Consider the following 18,509-nt stretch of genomic DNA (forward strand, 5'->3'; position numbering starts at 1 on the left):
AGGTCCTTTTGGAGCTCTTCACAATCTCTTTTTGTTTTAATGACCACGAACAATTTAGTATCATCAGCAAACCGGCCACCTCACTCTATCTCTAGATTGTTTATGAACAAGTTAAAAAGCCCCAAGACTGATCCTTGGGGAACTCCACTTTCTACTACTCTCCGTTCAAAGAGCTGTCTGTTTAATCCTACTCTTTGCTTCTTGCTACTTAACCAATTACTGATCCACCAGAGGACCTCTCTTCTTATCTCTTGACCAGTAAGCTTAATCAGGAGTCTTTGGTGAGGTACTTTGTCAAAAGCTTTGTGAAAGTTCAAGTACAGTCATACCTCGGGTTACAGACGCTTCAGCTTGTACGTTTTCGGGTTACGGATGCGCTGAAACCCAGAAGTACCGGAACTGGGTTACTTCCGGGTTTTGGCGCTTGCACATGAGCAGAAGTGCCAAATCGCAACCCGTGTGTGCGCAGGCGCGGCGCTGCGGGTTGCGAATGTGCCTCCCGGATGGATCACATTCGCAACCCGAGCTTCCACTGTACCCTATGTCAACCACATCACCTCTATATGCTTGTTGGCACTCTCAAAGAATACTAATCAGTTTGTGAAACAGGTATTTTCCTTGTGGAAGCCATGCTGACTTTGATGCAGTACTGCTTGCTCATTTAGATGCTTGGTTATTTTATCTTTAACATTACTTTCCACCATTTCATTTCATTTTTATTTATCATAATTATCCAACTTCCCAAAAATTTAACACTTCTCAATATGGTTTAACCCCTTTCTGTTTTCACAATACAAATTCCACAAATATCTTCCATATTTCCTCAAAGTCATTCCCCCCTTCTTACTCTGATAGCACGCATTAATTTATCATATATATCCCACACTTCTTTATGCCATTCTTCTATTTGATACCCACCTTGCTTTTTCCATTTCCTAGCTATGATAACTCAAGTTTGTGAGTAAGTCCTTTATAAAGGTAAAGGGACCCCTGACCATTAGGTCCAGTCGTGGCTGACTCTGGAGTTGAGGCACTGATCTCGCTTTATTGGCCAAGGGAGCCGGCGTACAGCTTCCGGGTCATGTGGCCAGGATGACTAAGCCGCTTCTGGCGAACCAGAGCAGCGCACGGAAACCCTCTTTACCTTCCTGCCGGAATGGTACCTATTTATCTATTTGCACTTAGTGCTTTCGAACTGCTAGGTTGGCAGGAGCAGGGACCGAACAACAGGAGCTCACCCCGTCGCGGGGATTCAAACCCCCGACCTTCTGATCGGCAAGTCCTAGGCTCTGTAGTTTAACCCACAGCGCCACCCGCGTCCCTAAGTCCTTCATAGCCTCCACCAATTTTCCAGGGACATATGTTAAACTAACCAGCCTGTAATTTCCAGGATTCCCCTGGATCTCTTTCCTAATTTTGGCGTTACATTGGCTACTATCCAGTCCTTGGGTATTAGAGGTTGACCCAAGGGGCAAGTGATATATTTTTGTTAGAAAATTAGCATTTTCACATTTGAGGTTTTTTGAGGAGGTTTTTGAGGTTTTTCAGGAGGATGCCAACTGGACCCAGAGTTTTGGCAGTTTTAATTTTGTCTGTTGGGCCTAGAACTTCATATCTCCATTATCCATCTTAGTTCCTCAGACTCATTTCCTGCAAAGGTACTGGGTTCTGCCCTATATCTCCATTGTGAAGACAGATGCAAACAAATCATTCTGCTTCTCTGCAATCTCTTTGTCCTTCTTTATAACTCCTTTGTCTCCCTTGTTGTCCAAGGGTCTTCCTAGATGCTTTCCTGCTACTAATATATTTGAAGAACTTCTTCTTGTTGGTCTTTATTTTTATAGTAATGTGTTCCTCAAAGCCTTTTCTTTTTTTAAAGCATCCCTTACTGTCTGTTTGCACTTTTTGGGCCACAGTTTGTGTTCCTTTTCATTCTCTCATGAGAGCCAGTGTGGTGTAGTGGTTAAGAGCGGTAGTCTCGTAATCTGGGGAACCGGGTTCGTGTCTCCACTCCTCCACATGCAGCTGCTGGGTGACCTTGGGCCAGTCACACTTCTTTGAAGTCTCTCAGCCCCACTCACCTCACCGAGTGTTTGTTATGAGGGAGGAAGGGAAAGGTGACTGTTAGCCGCTTTGAGACTCCTGAAGGGGAGTGAAAGGCGGGATATCAAATCCAAACTCTTCTTCTCTTCCTCTCCTTCTTCTCTTCATCTGGACAAGACTTCAGTTATTTGAAGGAAACCTTCTTGCCTCTAATAGCTTCTCTCACTCTACTTGTTAATCATGCCAGTGTCCTCTTGTCTCTTATGGTACTTTTCATGAATCTGTGGTATATACTCCAGCTGAGTATCTAATAGCGTGTTTGGAGCTAAAAGCATTTTGGAGTGATTTGACCCTTTTGACTTTCCGTTTCAACATTTCTTTCTTTCTTTCTTTTTTTAAAACAGTCTCCTCATTTGTTGGGATACTTCAGTCAGTAGAGCATGAGACTCTTAAATCTATGATTTTCCTCTCTTGACATCAGATGTGACCGTGTTGGATTTTCTAGGCAATTGGCTATTTACATGTTTATTTAATATAACAGGACTATGGTGTCCACTCCCAATTGGCTCAACAATGCTCCATCTCGCACCAGGCCCTGGGTGCCACTCCAAGATGGCTTTCTCTGAAATGCTACCAGTTCCACGTGCAGGGCCAGACAGACAGGCTCAGCTTTGTGGTCTCAATATATAAATGAGACGATGGTGTCAGGAGGAAGGGTTTGGATTCATAGGCACTGGGGAACATTATGGGGCAAGCTAGGCCTGTAGTTGAATGTTCATGAAGTAAGTTATTTATTAATTTATTAAACTGATATGGAAATGTGGAAAATTGAACCAAAGATTGGAAAAATGAGGGGGGCGGGGGACCCAGTGGCGTAGCGTGGGGGGTGCAGGGGGCCCCGGCCGCACCGGGCGCAACATCTGGGGTTAGGGCAAATCCACAGGTTAGGGGGCGCAAATCCACGGGTTAGGGGGCGCAAATTACTTGCCTTGCCCTGGGTGCTGACAACCCACGCTACGCCACTGGGGGGACCTGAAATTGAATGATTCACACTAGGTGCAAATTTGCGATGGGTGGAGTAGCCAGTCCATAGGTTGAACGATTGGTTAATGGCACTCAGTTACTACAGAACGGAAATAGGCCCGAAAGCTTATTATGTCTGCCAGCAGTTGATTTAATTAAAACAGCATCTTTCTCCACAGAGATTCTTACACCCACAAGCACTTGCCACTCTTTCTCGCAATAGATAAATAATTAGTTTGCTGTACCGAAAACCTCACAACTTAGACATTGCCAACTCAGTGGTTACATCAGTTAATTAATGTCTATTGATAGACATTACATCATGGTAAGGAACACATGATGTCCTCTGCTGCTGAATAAGTCATAGCTTTACCTTTCAAGACAGAATAGACTAAATGTAACCGCATAGGCGTTGTTGTTGTTGTTGGCATTTGTCTGTCTCAAGAGACAATGGAATGCACCCCCAGGGGTGTAGTCAAACCGCAGGAGGATAACTGCGCCCGAGACTAGCTACAGAGACTAATAATTCAGCTTGTTATTTGACTCCCACAAAGAGCTGATTCACACCCCTAGAAGATAGTACTGTGATGATGGACCAGTGGTCTGACTTGGTTCAAGGCAACTTCCTACATTCCTGAAAAAAGTGTGTTCTGCCTGTAAAAATGGTCGATTCCCACTCCTCCAGACAAGCTTGGCGCCCATTCCACTTCACAAAGAAGTCTCTTTTGTCAGCTCTGAAGTGGCCGCTTGCTTCTGCTCATCAATCTAAACCTGAAGGAAGCCTTGGCTGGTCTTGCAGTTGGCACAGATTCTTCTAGGTGATTCATGAGGACCAAAGTGCCTCGGCACACAAGCCACAAATTGAATTTCGCCAGCTCTTCCCCCGCTGTCAGTTAAGAGACAAAACAAATAGTTGCTATTTCCACCCCTGTCCTCCTCATGATCCCTTTGTTCTATTTGAAAGCTCAAGACCCATGCTCTGATGGTGCAGATGTGTGCTGGAAATGTTTACTGCTGCTCTTCAAGCAACTTGGAGAAACACCCCCCGCTTAAACGCTGGTGTTGGATAATTTCCAGGTATTTGTGAAACCACGTGGAGCTGGACTCGGGAAGAGCGCACTGCTGTCCACATTCCCACCAAGATGGCGCAAGAGAGAAGTGTGTCCTGGGGGAAAAGGAGAAGAAATCACTAAGGCACTTGTGGTCTGTAGAGTAAGGACTCCTCACCTTCTGGAGAAGCAGGTGCCACTCTGTCAGGGAGCTAACAAGGAGAACAGGTCATTCGCAGATCAGAGAAAGGCAGTGAAACACTGGCTTACTTACAGTTAGGTAAAGGTAAAGGGACCCCTGACCATTAGGTCCAGTCGTGACCGACTCTGGGGTTGCGGCGCTCATCTCGCTTCATTGGCCAAGGGAGCCGGCGTACAGCTTCCGGGTCATGTGGCCAGCATGACTAAGCCGCTTCTGGCGAACCAGAGCAGTGCATGGAAATGCCATTTACCTTCCTGCCAGAGCGGTACCTATTTATCTACTTGCACTTTGACGTGCTTTCGAACTGCTATGTTGGCAGGAGCTGGGACCGAACAACGGGAGCTCACCCTGTTGCAGGGATTTGAACCACCAACCTTCTGATCGGGAAATCCTAGGCTCTGTAGTTTAACCCACAGCACCACCTGCGTCCCTTAACTTACAGTTAGTTTCTTTATTAAGGAAGCAGAACAGAGAACACACAGAAACTTCTAAGGGTTGCTCCAGTCTAGATGAAGCATTTGCCTGAAGTGGCTTGTAACTCCCTATCCCTCTGTGTCAGGCCACTTCCTCTGGCTACAGAAGGGTCCCCAAACTAAGGCCCAAGGGCCCGTTAAGGCCCGAGGGACTTGTTTATCGAGCCCGTGGCGACCCCCGCCACCTGCTGCCACCACCCGCTCTTACCAGCGCTGTGCTGCGCAGCTGCCAGTTCCGTGTTGGAGGAGCACTGGAAATAGCTTGCACGCATGCACAAGCATTATTTGCGCATGCACAAGCGTTATTTCCAGTGCACATCTGGGTTGGAGGAGGCCCATGGAGATGCGCACAAGCTATTTCTGCTACTCCTCCAACCTGGAAGTGCACTGGAATTAGCTTGTGCGCACGCATAGGGGCACACGCTCCTCCGCCCTCCAGCCCGCTTCACGATTAGCGCTGGAGACACTGGCCTGAGGCATGGTAAGTTCGCTGACCCCTGGTGTACAGCAAGCCCCAAGGGACCCTTTTTGTTTCTAAAGGTAAAGGGACCCCTGACCATTAGGTCCAGTCGTGGCCGACTCTGGGGTTGCGGCACTCATCGCGCTTTATTGGCCAAGGGAGCCGGCGTACAGCTTCCGGGTCATGCAGCCAGAATGACTAAGCTGCTTCTGGTGAACCAGAGCAGTGCACGGAAATGCCGTTTACCTTCCCGCCAGAGTGGTACCTATTTATCTACTTGCACTTTGACATGCTTTCGAACTGCTAGGTTGGCAAGAGCAGGGACCGAGCAACGGGAGCTCACCCCGTTGCGGGGATTCGAACCGCCGACCTTCTGATCGGCAAGTCCCAGGCTCTGTGGTTTAACCCACAGCACCACCCGTGTCCCTCACTTCTGTTTCTACCTCTGCCCTTTATTCGGTAACATGCCATAGATGGCTTGTTCTGGGAGTGGGCAGGGGGCTTGCAGGCTGTCAGCAGAGAAGCTGTCAGAGTGGTTCTGTGGTAGGACTGCCAGATCTGATCCCTCTCTCTGCCCTGTGCTGGGGCACCTGCCTGTTTCCTCCTCTTCATCATCTTTCAAGCTCCCAGTCTCCAGTGCTTCCCAGCTCTTCCCTTCTTCTGGGGTGTGGCTGATTTCTCACCTCCAGGATTCAGGGTTCAAACCCTCTCCCTCTGTACTTTCCCTGGGGGGCTCTTGGTCAGGCAGTTGCCACCATTCTCCCTCATCCATCCAGTCCCTGACACACCCAGTGGTAGTCATGTTTGCATTATGTAAGAGCTGTCCTATACTGTGGCAGATAAATTGGTCCACTTACCTTGGTTTCGCCTTCCCTGACTGGCAGCAGTTCTGCAGGACTTCAGACAGGTGTGTCTCCGAGCCTTACCTAGCAATGCTGGGGATTATACCTGGGAGCTTTTTCATGCAAAAGAGATGCTCTACCACAACTGTGTCTTCTTGCTCAGTTCCAATAGCATGAGTTCAGCATCTCCCACACTGGACGTTCCCCTGTAAACATAACCACAATTTATTGGTCGCCAAGAGTGGACACTCACCCTCGTATCAGTTCTGAGTGGATGAGAGGTACACAGAGGTGCTAAGATAGGGTTGCCATATTTCAAAAAGTGAAAATCCGGACACACACACACACACACACACACACGGTTTGTGATATCTTTGTAATGAAATTCACCAAAATCTACATTTCCGCCATACACCTGGATTTTCCTGGACATTTCCGCGATTTCTGCCTGGACGTTCTTTACAAGGGCCGAATACTGGCTATGTCTGAGAAATTCCGGACATTTGGCAACCCTAGCTAAGACCTTCTCTCTATGAGAGAACATGGAGGTGGCTGATGAAGGTGCCTTTTTCCATTTTGAGGGGGCAGCTGAATGGGGTGGGGGCAAACCCATGCCCTTTTGTGGTCCAGTCACCTTTTCTGCTCTTTTAGATGTGGCAGCCATTTTGTGTTAGGCCATGTCCCCACAGCAGCCATTTTTTGACTGGCATCTGCAGCACTTCAGCAAAACTTTGAATGTGCCCACATGCCTTGAGGGCCACAGGTTCCCCATCCCTGGTGATAAGATGAATGATAAAAAATATATATAAGGAAATAAATACAATCACCCACATACACACTCACACCCCTTTACAATGGTACCTCGGGTTAAGTACCGGGTACTTAATTCGTTCCGGAGGTCCATTCTTAACCTGAAACTTTTCTTAACCTGAAGCACCACTTTAGGTAATGGGGCCTCCTGCTGCTGCCGCACCGCCGGAGCACAATTTCTGCTCTCATCCTGAAGCAAAGTTCTTAACCTGAAGCAATCTTTCTGGGTTAGCGGAGTCTGTAACCTGAAGCGTATGTAACCCGAGGTACCACTGTACTTGTATTTCTAAATAGTTGTTTGCTTTTGCAGGAATCTAGAGGAGGCTCACATATAAAATCAGTTACTTCTTTTATTGTCTTCTTTTGGATGTAGAACCCCTCCTCAATGTGTTGGGCGAGATACACATCAGGGTGTATTGACGCTGGGAAAAATATATCCCTCTAACTGTATTACTTTGGGCTTGAAATTGCATTGTGCAACATCATCATCAGCTGATATCCTCTACAAAGCTACATCCCTGAATGTGGATGCCGATTTGGATAGATGAACTACTTATCTTAATATACATGTTGCAATTAGGATGGATAATTCTTATCGTTACAGTGAACTGACATTTCCCCCCCCCCTTTCTATTATATTTGCAATAAAAATCTGTCTGTCTGTCTGTATAAATGTACTGACCTAGATCCCAGCTTCAATTTCTGCACCTTTAGCCTGAAGGGCACAGTTAGAGGAGATTAGGCATGTGTCAATATGGTGTCTGCAAATTGGCTCCCACAAGAACCGAGCTGCTCATTGTTCCCAGCTAACACTGTCTAATAATAATCCATTTTCTCCCCATTTCGGAATAGCGAGCGGCATTTGCATTCAAAATGATTTTAACAAATACAGCACAAGGAGGCAGCTCCTGGTGCAAAATGAACTGGGAATCGTTTCACGCATTTGGGGTTGTTAACAAAGTGAGCCTGCCTGCCTATTGGATGCCATCTGTCTGGTTATTGACAGCCCTGTCAAGGAAGGGGAGGGAGAAGATCTTGAGAGAGTTGGCAGCTGCCCAGCTTGCCTCCGTTCTGCTTTCTAGTGTTTCCAGAACAGATGTTCTGCCACATGCCCGGGGTTGCTGCAGAAGAGTTGATGTGTGCACTCAAAAATAGGTGATTTTCTTTTAAGGCACAAGAGATGGTCTCTCACCTTCTGCAAGGCAGGTTTCGAAGATAGGAGTGTGTCTGTGGGAGCAGTGGCGTAGCGTGGGGGGTGCAAGGGGGGCTGGCCGCACCGGGCGCAACATCTGGGGGTTAGGGTTAGGGGGCGCAAATCCATGGGTTAGGGGGCGCAAATTACTTGCCTTGCCCCGGGTGCTGACAACCCACGCTACGCCACTGTGTGGGAGAGAATCCTGCCTTCACTTTTATTTTTATTTCCCTCAGAGATGGGGGGAGATTTGGAAGTGAGGCATGGTTGCCCACCTGGTTGAATTCTTGCACGCAAACAGCACTGCTTGTTGCAAGCAAAACCTTCTTGTTTGATTCTAGGGGAGGCTGCTCCAAGAAGGGCACTGCCCCGCCGACCTCACTCTGCCCCCAACTGCCTGCGTTCTTACCTGCAACCAGCCCAGAGGCTGGCACTGGTTGTCAGCTTCTTCCTCCTAAGTCTCAGTCTCGCCTCAGCAGTCCAAGAGGATGAGGGCAAAACTAGAATTAGCTGGGTCTCCCTGCCTTTCATCCTGTTGTTGTTGTTTAGTCGTTTAGTCGTGTCCGACTCTTCGTGACCCCATGGACCAGAGCACGCCAGGCACTCCTGTCTTCCACTACTTCCCGCAGTTTGGACAAACTCATGCTGGTAACCTCGAAAACACTATCTAACCATCTCGTCCTCTGTTGTCCCCTTCTCCTTGTGCCCTCCATCTTTCCCAGCATCAGTGTCTTCTCCAGGGAGTCTTCTCTTCTCATGAGGTGGCCAAAGTACTGGAGCCTCAGCTTCACGATCTGTCCTTCCAGTGAGCACTCAGGGCTGATTTCCTTAAGAATGGATGCGTTTGATCTTCTTGCAGTCCATGGGACTCTCAAAAGTCTCCTCCAGCACCATAATTAAAAAGCATCAATTCTTCGGCGATCAGCCTTCTTTATGGTCCAGCTCTCACTTCCATACATCACTACTGGGAAAACCATGGCTTTAACTATACGGACCTTTGTTGGCAAGGTGACGTCTCTACTTCTCAAGATGCTGTCAAGATGCCTTTCATCCTGCTCACCCTCAAAATTCCCTCTTGCCAATGACTGTTGGTTGATTGTAGAAGGAAGCTCCCTCCAGGGCCTGTTTGAGACATTTACTTCCTGAGGCAAATGATAAGAATGCACCTTTCTCTTTTAGAGGTGATATCTGGTGCCCTAGTGATGTATGGAAGTGAGAGCTGGACCATAAAGAAGGCTGATCGCCGAAGAATTGATGCTTTTGAATTATGGTGCTGGAGGAGACTCTTGAGAGTCCCATGGACTGCAAGAAGATCAAACGCACCCAGCGCGGCTTCCTCTCTCTCTCTCTCTCAAGAGGAACCATCCACTAACCTACTCCATGCTCAGCTTCCTTTGTCCCCTCAACATTGACGGGGTCTGGCCCCTGCCAGCAGATTTTGAGGGGGCCCAACACACCTTTGCCCCTAAGAGTTGGTGCGTCTGCCGTCTTTCCACATACTGAAGTGAAATGGATGCTTAGTTGAATCTTACTGTAACATTGATGACAGGGCAACATCCTCAGGGCATCAGGTCAACTTATGGGTGGCAGACCAAGCTGCGTGACACCCAGAACAACTCAGTCCTCCTCTGACAGAGGTGAGGAGCAAGGGAGGAACTGCTGAGGGGGTTGGCACTGCTGCCCTCCACCTACAAAAACCCCCCACACCCACTCCAACATCTGTCATCTCAGGCAGTCACCTCACTCCGTCTAATGGTAGAGCTGGTCTTGGCTTCTTCACAGATGGAAGAGGCTTCTTGGACAGAAATAAGTTGAGCACTGCCTATTTTGCGACGTTGGGAGTGTCTTTTGCTGCCAGGACATCTCCCACGATTCCCTGGAGGCAAAAAGATGTTGCCAGCATCTCTATGATGCCATCACTTTACTTCAGGGTTAGGGAACCTCAGGCCTTTGCGGAGGCCGAATGCAACCTTTCACCAGTCAGCCCCCTCTCCTCAGGACACATTCTTCACCAGCCCTGGTTTGTACCCTCCCTGAGTGTTTTTGCCTGGGTGGAATGTGTCCTTGAACTAATGATAATGTTTCTTGTTTCCCCGGCTGGAGGATAAAGAGGGGTGCATGAGTGCAGAAGCTAGCCCACTGTACAACAAAATTAACATTTGCATCTCAGCAGGGAATGCTGCCCTTGAGCTGAAAAGGGTCCTCCACTCATTTGACTTAATTGTGTCCAGGAAGGAAGAGAAACCCAGCAGGCCTCACCTGTTTCAAGAGAGCCCTCCTCACCTGCCTGCTATATAGACTCCTTTGCACCAAGGTGAGGTTTTCATTTAGGGGATGGGTTAATGGGCAGTATAGGTGATTGGGCTCCTCCTACAAATAGATGATAGATAGATAGATAGATAGATAGATAGATAGATAGATAGATGATAGATAGATAGATAGATAGATAGATAGATAGATAGATAGATAGATAGATAAGGGTGTGGAGAAGGCATCAGGGAGAGAGGAATGAAGAACCCCCTCATGTTCTGATTTCCTATGGAGCACCAGCAACTGAAAATGGGGAGAGGTGAATTAGGGAAGCGTTTGATGAATCATGGAAGGATATTGGACCCTCATCCAGCCCTCTGGAACCAGTTACCAACTAAAATTAGACAGTATCCCAGCATCGTGATGCATAGATGCCTACTGAAGATGATGATGAAGTTTCTCCCTGAGGTGCGACCCAATCATTTATGAAAGGTGAATTGTACATCTGTGGGAATGGCTTTATTTTACAAGTTGTGTGAAATTTTAGCTAATTGTTATCCTGTTGTACACAGGCTATGAAATGGTTTATCAATTTGTAATAATAATAATAATAATAATAATAATAATAATAATAATAATGCCCTGAATTGGGATTGGATGGGGTCTGGTTCACTTCGGAATGCCTCCAAAGAATCCTTATTTATTAATTTTCCCTTTTTATTTTGGAGGAGGGAACAGCATGTCATCGTCTGAGGCAGTACAATGAGAGCTTGAGAAAGTTTGTCCACTGCTAATTCTGTATTCTGCACTTCCCCCTTCCCCAGCCTGACCTAAATCCTCATGCCTCTGCCCTCCAAATCTCCATACACATTCTACCTTAGGAGAGCCACGGATCCATTTTGACATCCCTTCTGCATCCACCACTCGCCCTGGTCTTTCCGAATCTGACGTTTTCCACCCACATGCTAACAACAACAGCAAGATACCACAAAGAACTCGAAAACTGTGTAGTGTGCGACTGTTTGTTGCATTTTGTATTATTACCTCCTGCTTCGCGTAATCCCAACAAGTGATGTCATTCATTCTGCTTCTGTGTAATTCAAGCAAGGTGTGAAGACATTTCAGCAAGCGCAGACGGTGCTTTTTAGTTCCTTAAAAAAGAAGAAGAAAAAAGCGATTGCTTCCCTTTGGTCCTTCTGTCTGTCAAGCTTCGTTGGCTGTCAATGAGGTGGCAGAACAGAGTTATCATCTGCCTGCAGCAAGACCTGTTACCGCTGATAGGCGAAGGGATTTCTTTCCTCCCTGTAGCAATAAAATGGAGACAGACAGAGAGGCAAATTCAAGCATGCAACATACAACAGCCTATATATCTTCTTAGCACAAGCAGTCTGTGTGCACTTTCTGTTTCAGGAACTTGGACGTTCAAAATGCTTAACAGGATTATCTTGTAGAGGCTGTGTGGGTGTGTGAACAGGATGACAACGGGGTATCGTTTAGATAAATCCTCCACTTCCCAAGGATGATTTTGGTGAGGCAAATTCTGTGCTGTGGAAAGATGCTCCCCCCCCCCCCCCACAAAAAAATAACAAAAATGATGCTGTGGTGTAATTAGTTTGGGAAGAATCGTAGCTCAGTGCTAGAGCAAGTATTTTGCATGTAGAAGATCCTGGATTTAATCTCCACCATCTTCAGATAGGGCAGGGAAATAATAATAATAATAATAATAATAATAATAATAATAATAATAATCACAACATTGATGGCAGAAAGTGAGGAGGAATTAAAGAACCTTTTAATGAGGGTGAAAGAGGAGAGTGTGAAATATGGTCTGAAGCTCAACATCAAAAAAACGAAGATCATGGCCACTGGTCCCATCACCTCCTGGCAAATAGAAGGGGAAGAAATGGAGGCAGTGAGAGATTTTACTTTCTTGGGCTCCATGATCACTGCAGATGGTGACAGCAGTCACGAAATCAAAATATGCCTGCTTCTTGGGAGAAAAGCGATGACAAACCTAGACAGCATCTTAAAAAGCAGAGACATCACTTTGCCAACAAAGATCTGTATAGTTAAAGCTATGGTTTTCCCCGTAGTGATGTATGGAAGTGAGAGCTGGACCATAAAGAAGGCTGATCGCCAAAGAATTGATGATTTTGAATTATGGTGCTGGAGGAGACTCTTGAGAGTCCCGTGGACTGCAAGAAGATCAAACCTCTCCATTCTTAAGGAAATCAGCCCTGAGTGCTCACTAGAAGGACAGATCCTGAAGATGAGGCTCCAGTACTTTGGACCATAAAGAGCTAGATGGACCAATGGTCTGAGTCAGTAGAGGGCAGTTTGTGATGGTCTATCATGAAGTCGCTGGTCATGTCGCCTGAGATATGTCTGCAGGCAGAAAGAACAAAGATCCTCAGCATCACCTTCTAATAGATTCTGGCCACAAACAAATCGCACACACCCTCCACATGCAAGTCACCCATGATAATACTGAATGTTTGAGTTTTCCCCCTCTAATCATATTTTTAAACCAGTCTATGTAGTAAATCGATCAGTTAAATTATAAGTCAAGGAAAATAAAATAAATATTCGAGGAAAAGAAGAAGCAGCGTTTGGATTTGATATCCCACTTTATTACTACCCTAAGAAGTCTCAAATCGGCTAAGAATCTCTTTTCCCCTCCTCCCCCACAACAAACACTCTGTGAGGTGAGTGAAGCTGAGAGACTTCAGAGAAGTGTGACTAGCCCAAGGTCACCCATTAGCTGCATGTGGAGGAGCGGGGAAGCGAACCTGGTTCACCAGATTATGAGTCCACTGCTCTTAACCACTACACCACACGGGCTCTCGATCTTAAGGAGCTTAAGACAGTGCACAAGGTTCCTCTGCTCCCACATCACAACAATCCTGTGTGGTAGGTTACACTGTAGGTAGTGACCATCTCAGGCCATCCTGGGAGTTTCATTGCTAAACAAGGATTTGAATCCAGATCCTCAAAGTGGCTTTTAGCAATTATGTTCATGTCTTCTGAACCATAGGTCAGCGGTCTTTTGTAGAGAGGATTTTGATGTTTTATATCTTCATTGTAAGAAACAGCAACACACCAAGCTCATGCAGAGATGTGGGGTGATTGACCGGTGCTGTGGTGCTAGACAAGGCATGGTGAATGGTTCACTGCTACGGATGCAGACATCTGCCACCCAGCAGCAAACGTTACTCTCTTTTTGCAGATGACCAAATGTTAAAAACGCAGGTAAGGAATAAAAGTTTAATGCCTGTGAAATGATTGGGAGCTCTGGAAAAGACGAAGCATATGGTATATATAATTCCAAGTGATAAAACGATAAGCACCGCAAAGTATTTATGATTATGGAAGGGGGCTATAGTCTTGAAATCTGTCATATATAAACTAAACCAGAAAATGAGCTTTGAATCCGATCGCAGGCAGCAATCATACCAGGGATTGCACTGAACAAATGAGAATCGCTGTTTATAACAGTTCGGGAGCATTTCGTGAAATTAAAGGGAATGTACGGTAATTGTGGTTTAACTGATCTGTGACAGAAAGCAGAAAAGGTGCACTCTTGTCTACTATGAGAATATCAGATAGTGAGACTTGTGAATACCAGGCAGAACACAGACACACAGGTGCACAAGTATTTGTGCATAGGTACGCACTTATGTGTGTAGGCATGTGAACACATTCACACTCATACACAACCCTCGTTGTAGTTGAGGATACATGATTGCAAACATTCCACTTGCTTAGTCAATCTCAATATCCACACTGATTCCGATACTGTCTGAAGGCTGTCAATCACCTCCAAGTGACAATTCTGACTTAAAGGGCAAAATAAAAAGGGTCTGCATCCTTGCACATGCCACATTTCACATGTATGTGCAGGCTCAGTTATGTAGACATATTAGCTGCTGCAAGATGCCTCCTAGCTTTTAGCCACATCAGAACAAAGTGACGGGATTATTTATAAAGACACAGTTCTCCCCGCCCCAAGCCATTCAGCAAATACATAGAACAATATATATATATATATACATATAAACCCTCATTCTTACCTTTTGGATCAGAGGCAGGTGCCAACGGTTCAGGCCCCTACATGTGGTTAACCAGCATACTAGGACACAGACCATGCTCTCCACCTGCAGGTGCTGCTTGTGATGTAGATACTGGACCACATTTTGACAGCTGATAGTCTGGGAGAGAAGCTGGAGTTATTTAGCATCTTTGCATTCACGGCAAGTCAGACCGTGCAGCGGGAGCATCTATATTTAATTTGGCAGTCGCTCTGGATGACCTCAAAGGCTTTTTCATTTTCTTGCTCTGCTTCTCTCTCTCTCTCTGCCTTCGTCTTCATTGCTTAGCAACAATCGAGGGTGAACTTGCTCTTAAGCCAAGCACCACTACAGATATGGCTCCGATCTCTGCCGGCTGAGTGCATCCTAGTCAACCTTTCCTTTTCGTGTCTCCCACCGCTTGGCATTTCCCTCCACCCTTTCCTGTCTTGTTCTTCCACTCAGGCAGAAGTTTTCACTCTTCCCCCCTCCCAATTTCAAACACATTGCAGTAGATGGGGAGGCAGCTTCTAAAACAAACGGCAAGGCGGCAGGAGGGCTGGCGGGAGCAAGGAGTTTTATTGGATGCCAATAGCCCTAGGTGAATGGACTGCACAATTGAGTAACAGCCAGGAAGAGGGGGGGCAGGAAGTGGTTAACCCCTGCTTTTCCTTGAAATTAATTCCTTTTTTTATTATAATATTTTATTAGAATTTTCCAAAAAGTTAACAACCAAACAAAAATCAACAAAAATCACAAAAAACAGACAGGAAACATCGAAAATCCAAACAGAAAAAAAAAAAAGAAAAATACAGAAGAAAAAAAATTTAGCATAAAAAGTACACTCTTTCATATTGATAACTTTCAAAACCTTATTCTCTTTACTTCCACCCGCCTTCCCTTCTTGTATTCTACTTTAAAAATTAGTTCAGCAAGATCATTAATTATTCATTTTAAACCTTTATCCCTCCCTTTATAATCTATTTATCTTAATTGCTAGAAACCCCTTCATTTCATTTTCAGAGCCCTCAGCATTCATAAATTTTACAGTATTTTTGTAGATAGACTTTAAACTTCTTCCAGTCCTCTTCCACCTGCTCTTCTCCTTGATCTCGGATTCTGCCGGTCATTTCTGCCAGTTCCATATAGTCTATTACTTGCATCTGCCATTCTTCCAAGGTGGGTAGATCTTGCGTCTTCCAATGCTTTGCAATCAGTATTCTTGCTGCTTCCTTGAAATTAATTCCTGGACTTAATAAGAGCCCATAGAATTAGGACTATCAATGACAACAAGTCATGATGGCTATGCTTGGCCTCCACAGCTGGAGACAGTAATGCTTCAAAATATAGCTTGCTGGAAACCACAGGAGGGGAGAGTACTCCTATGCTCAAATCCTGCTTGCAGGTTTCCCACAAGAGTTTGGATTTGATATCTGCTTTACCACTACCCGAAGGAGTCTCAAAGCGGCTAACAATCTCCTTTTCCCTTCCTCCCCCACAACAAACACTCTGTGAGGTGAGGGAGGCTGAGAGACTTCAGAGAAGTGTGACTGGCCCAAGGTCACCCAGCAGCTGCATGTGGAGGAGCGGAGACGCAAACCCGGTTCACCAGATTACAAGTCCACCGCTCTTAACCACTACACCACATCTGGTTGGCCACTGTGAGAACAGAATGCTGACTGCATGGACCTTTGGCCTGATCCAGCAGGCTCTTCATAGGCAGGGCCGGCTTACCCATAGGTGCTAGGGGTGTGGGGCTCTCAGGGGCGCCAGGCCGAGAGTCCAGGGCATGAGAGTTGAGCCAGGGAAGAGCCTGCCCGTCGGTCAGAGTGCTGCGGCGGGATCGTCTGCTGCGGGCGGCTCTGCACCACGAGTTTGGGGACAACCGAGTCAGTGAGACGCTGAGGCGGCTGGCCAGCTCTGCCCTCCTGCGTGCCTGGGACTGGGTAATCTGGGAGGGGGGGCGCCAGGCTGATCTTTGCACCCCGGCGCTGCATATGCTTAAGACAGCCCTGTTCGTATGTTGCTATGTGCATTAACAAACCTGCTGCCTTGTAGGAGTGCTGGCTACTTGGACTCCTGCAAATACACCAATAATTGCAAAAGTCGTTGTCACTTCCCAGCGATCTGTCCTCTGTGAGAAATTGGAACACACAAGGATCTCTGGCGCCAGAACTTCTCAATGCTCAGAGAACATGCCCCTGCATTGGACTTCCTTTAACCTGCCATTTAACGTGGAAGACCTTGCGAGAACAATCTGATGGCCTCTCGACAGCGGTACTTAGAACGATCACCTGTGCAAACCCACATTGTTTTGAAGCCCATTCAAAGTTGCCTAAAGGAGCTGCCTGTCAAGTTCATTCAGTCACTAAGCTGGATTTCATTGAACAGCTAATTCTCTCCCACTCTCTTTTCTCCCGGCCACCTAATGGATCAAGCAAGTTCAAGTGGAGATAAATGGATACAAGAGGCTAGCAAATAACTAAGCATCACAGCATCCTCTGCTGATACGCTTAGCTGAGGTTTTAGCTCCTAAACCTTGCAAAATCCAGCCCCCTGCCGCCCCTCCTAAGGATTAAGAACAGGCTGTAAACTAGCTATACTCTTGATTCTCAAGAGAATCAAAATGAAAAGAAATAGCGACGGGCAAGGAATGTGTTTTAAATGCATATATACATAAAATGTGTCTGTTCCAACCTGAACAACCTTTGCTTGTATTCCACTGCCTCTTGCACTGAGTATCCCCTTATGTCTAAGCCACTTGTGCATTAAAAAAAAGCTATTATGTGCAACATTTAATGCGAAAAGTATTGTATTATATTATAAGCCTCCTTTTGAGCATGATCTGCATGATCACCCCACCCACCTGTCCTCGATGTTAGAGCCTCAGGACTGAAATTGAATTCCCCCCTCCCAACCTCCCATATTTCCCACAGGAGTGGGGTGGAGGAAGGCTTACTTATGTATATGACACCTACAATAATGTATTTAATAATATGTATAATTAGCTATAATTGTGTTTTTAGCAGAAAATGCACTTTGGGGGGGCTGCGATCTTGTGTGGTGCCCTAAAACATGCATTTTGGGGCACCATGTCCCCCAACCTCCTTTTTGTGGGGCAGGGGAAAAACTGTGGTGCACAACCACGCAAGATCGCAGCAACCAAAATGGCCGCCGTGCTCTTATGATAGAAAACAGGAAGATGGCATTGGGAAAGATGGCGTTTCAGATTTTGGTTTCAAAGTGTGTGTTACGTATTTCGCAGCTACGTGCAGGAATTTCACAAGGTGGAGTTTGGTGGGCATCTTTAGGTACTTTTAAGATGAAAGGTGAGACCCAAGACTTGTCTTCCAGATTGTAGGACCTGTTGGCTGGGTAAGAATCACCTTTGGGGCTAACCTGTGACCCCCACTCAGAGTTGTGGGGCCCTGAAAGGGGATGGGGGAGGAAGACCTCCCTACCCACCCTGAGGTGTGTGTTTGACAGGAGGGGGTGAAGTTAAAGCCACCCACTTTTATGTGTTAAAGTTAGCTAGGTTCCCACACTGGCACCCAGCAAAGAAATTGCATGAAACTAAATATATGTGGCTCCATGTTTTACCCAAGCTTGCCCTGTGTTACACTTCTTTATTTCATGGCTGCAGTCAGAACTACAGCTGTCATTAGACCCAATTTGCATGCATGATTTGCTTCTCGAAGCATCAACGGCTGAATTTATCTGGAGACAGGAAGGTCAGAAAAGTTTAATTGATTGTATAATGCAATTTAAAAAGACTGGCAGGGAATCTCGGGCAATTTTGGGACAGCTGCCTGCCAAACCTAAAACGCACAGCAGCTGCGACAGCAGTGGGATTATGATGAGCTACACACACACATTTGCAATATCCTGCAAAACGGGATTGGGCAGACACTTGAAAATGGGCAGCAGAAAGTATGCAGGGGTTCCAGACACATGGAGTTGGACTTAATGCTAGTCCCAGTCAGAGCAAACCACTGAAGCTATCTTAGGTTCATTAATTTCAGTGGGTCTACTCTGAGTTGGATTACCATTGGGTACAACTCCATGTAACTGGGGCAAAATACTTGACCATTTTCAACC

The 18,509-nt window shown here is 46.3% G+C and overlaps 1 long non-coding RNA gene across 1 annotated transcript; it reads right to left on the minus strand.

The window, feature by feature from the left end:
• Positions 1-694: 694 nt before the first annotated feature.
• On the minus strand, positions 695-14,950 carry LOC114584729 (uncharacterized). The gene is made up of 4 exons (XR_003703687.2): positions 14,415-14,950; positions 11,389-11,646; positions 6,108-6,298; positions 695-4,231 (listed from the first exon to the last, which is right to left on the minus strand). It is a non-coding gene; the product is annotated as an uncharacterized LOC114584729 (long non-coding RNA).
• Between the last annotated feature and the right edge of the window lie 3,559 nt (positions 14,951-18,509).

Source organism: Podarcis muralis, chromosome 14, assembly GCF_964188315.1.
Source record: "Podarcis muralis chromosome 14, rPodMur119.hap1.1, whole genome shotgun sequence".
NCBI lineage: Eukaryota > Metazoa > Chordata > Lepidosauria > Squamata > Lacertidae > Podarcis > Podarcis muralis.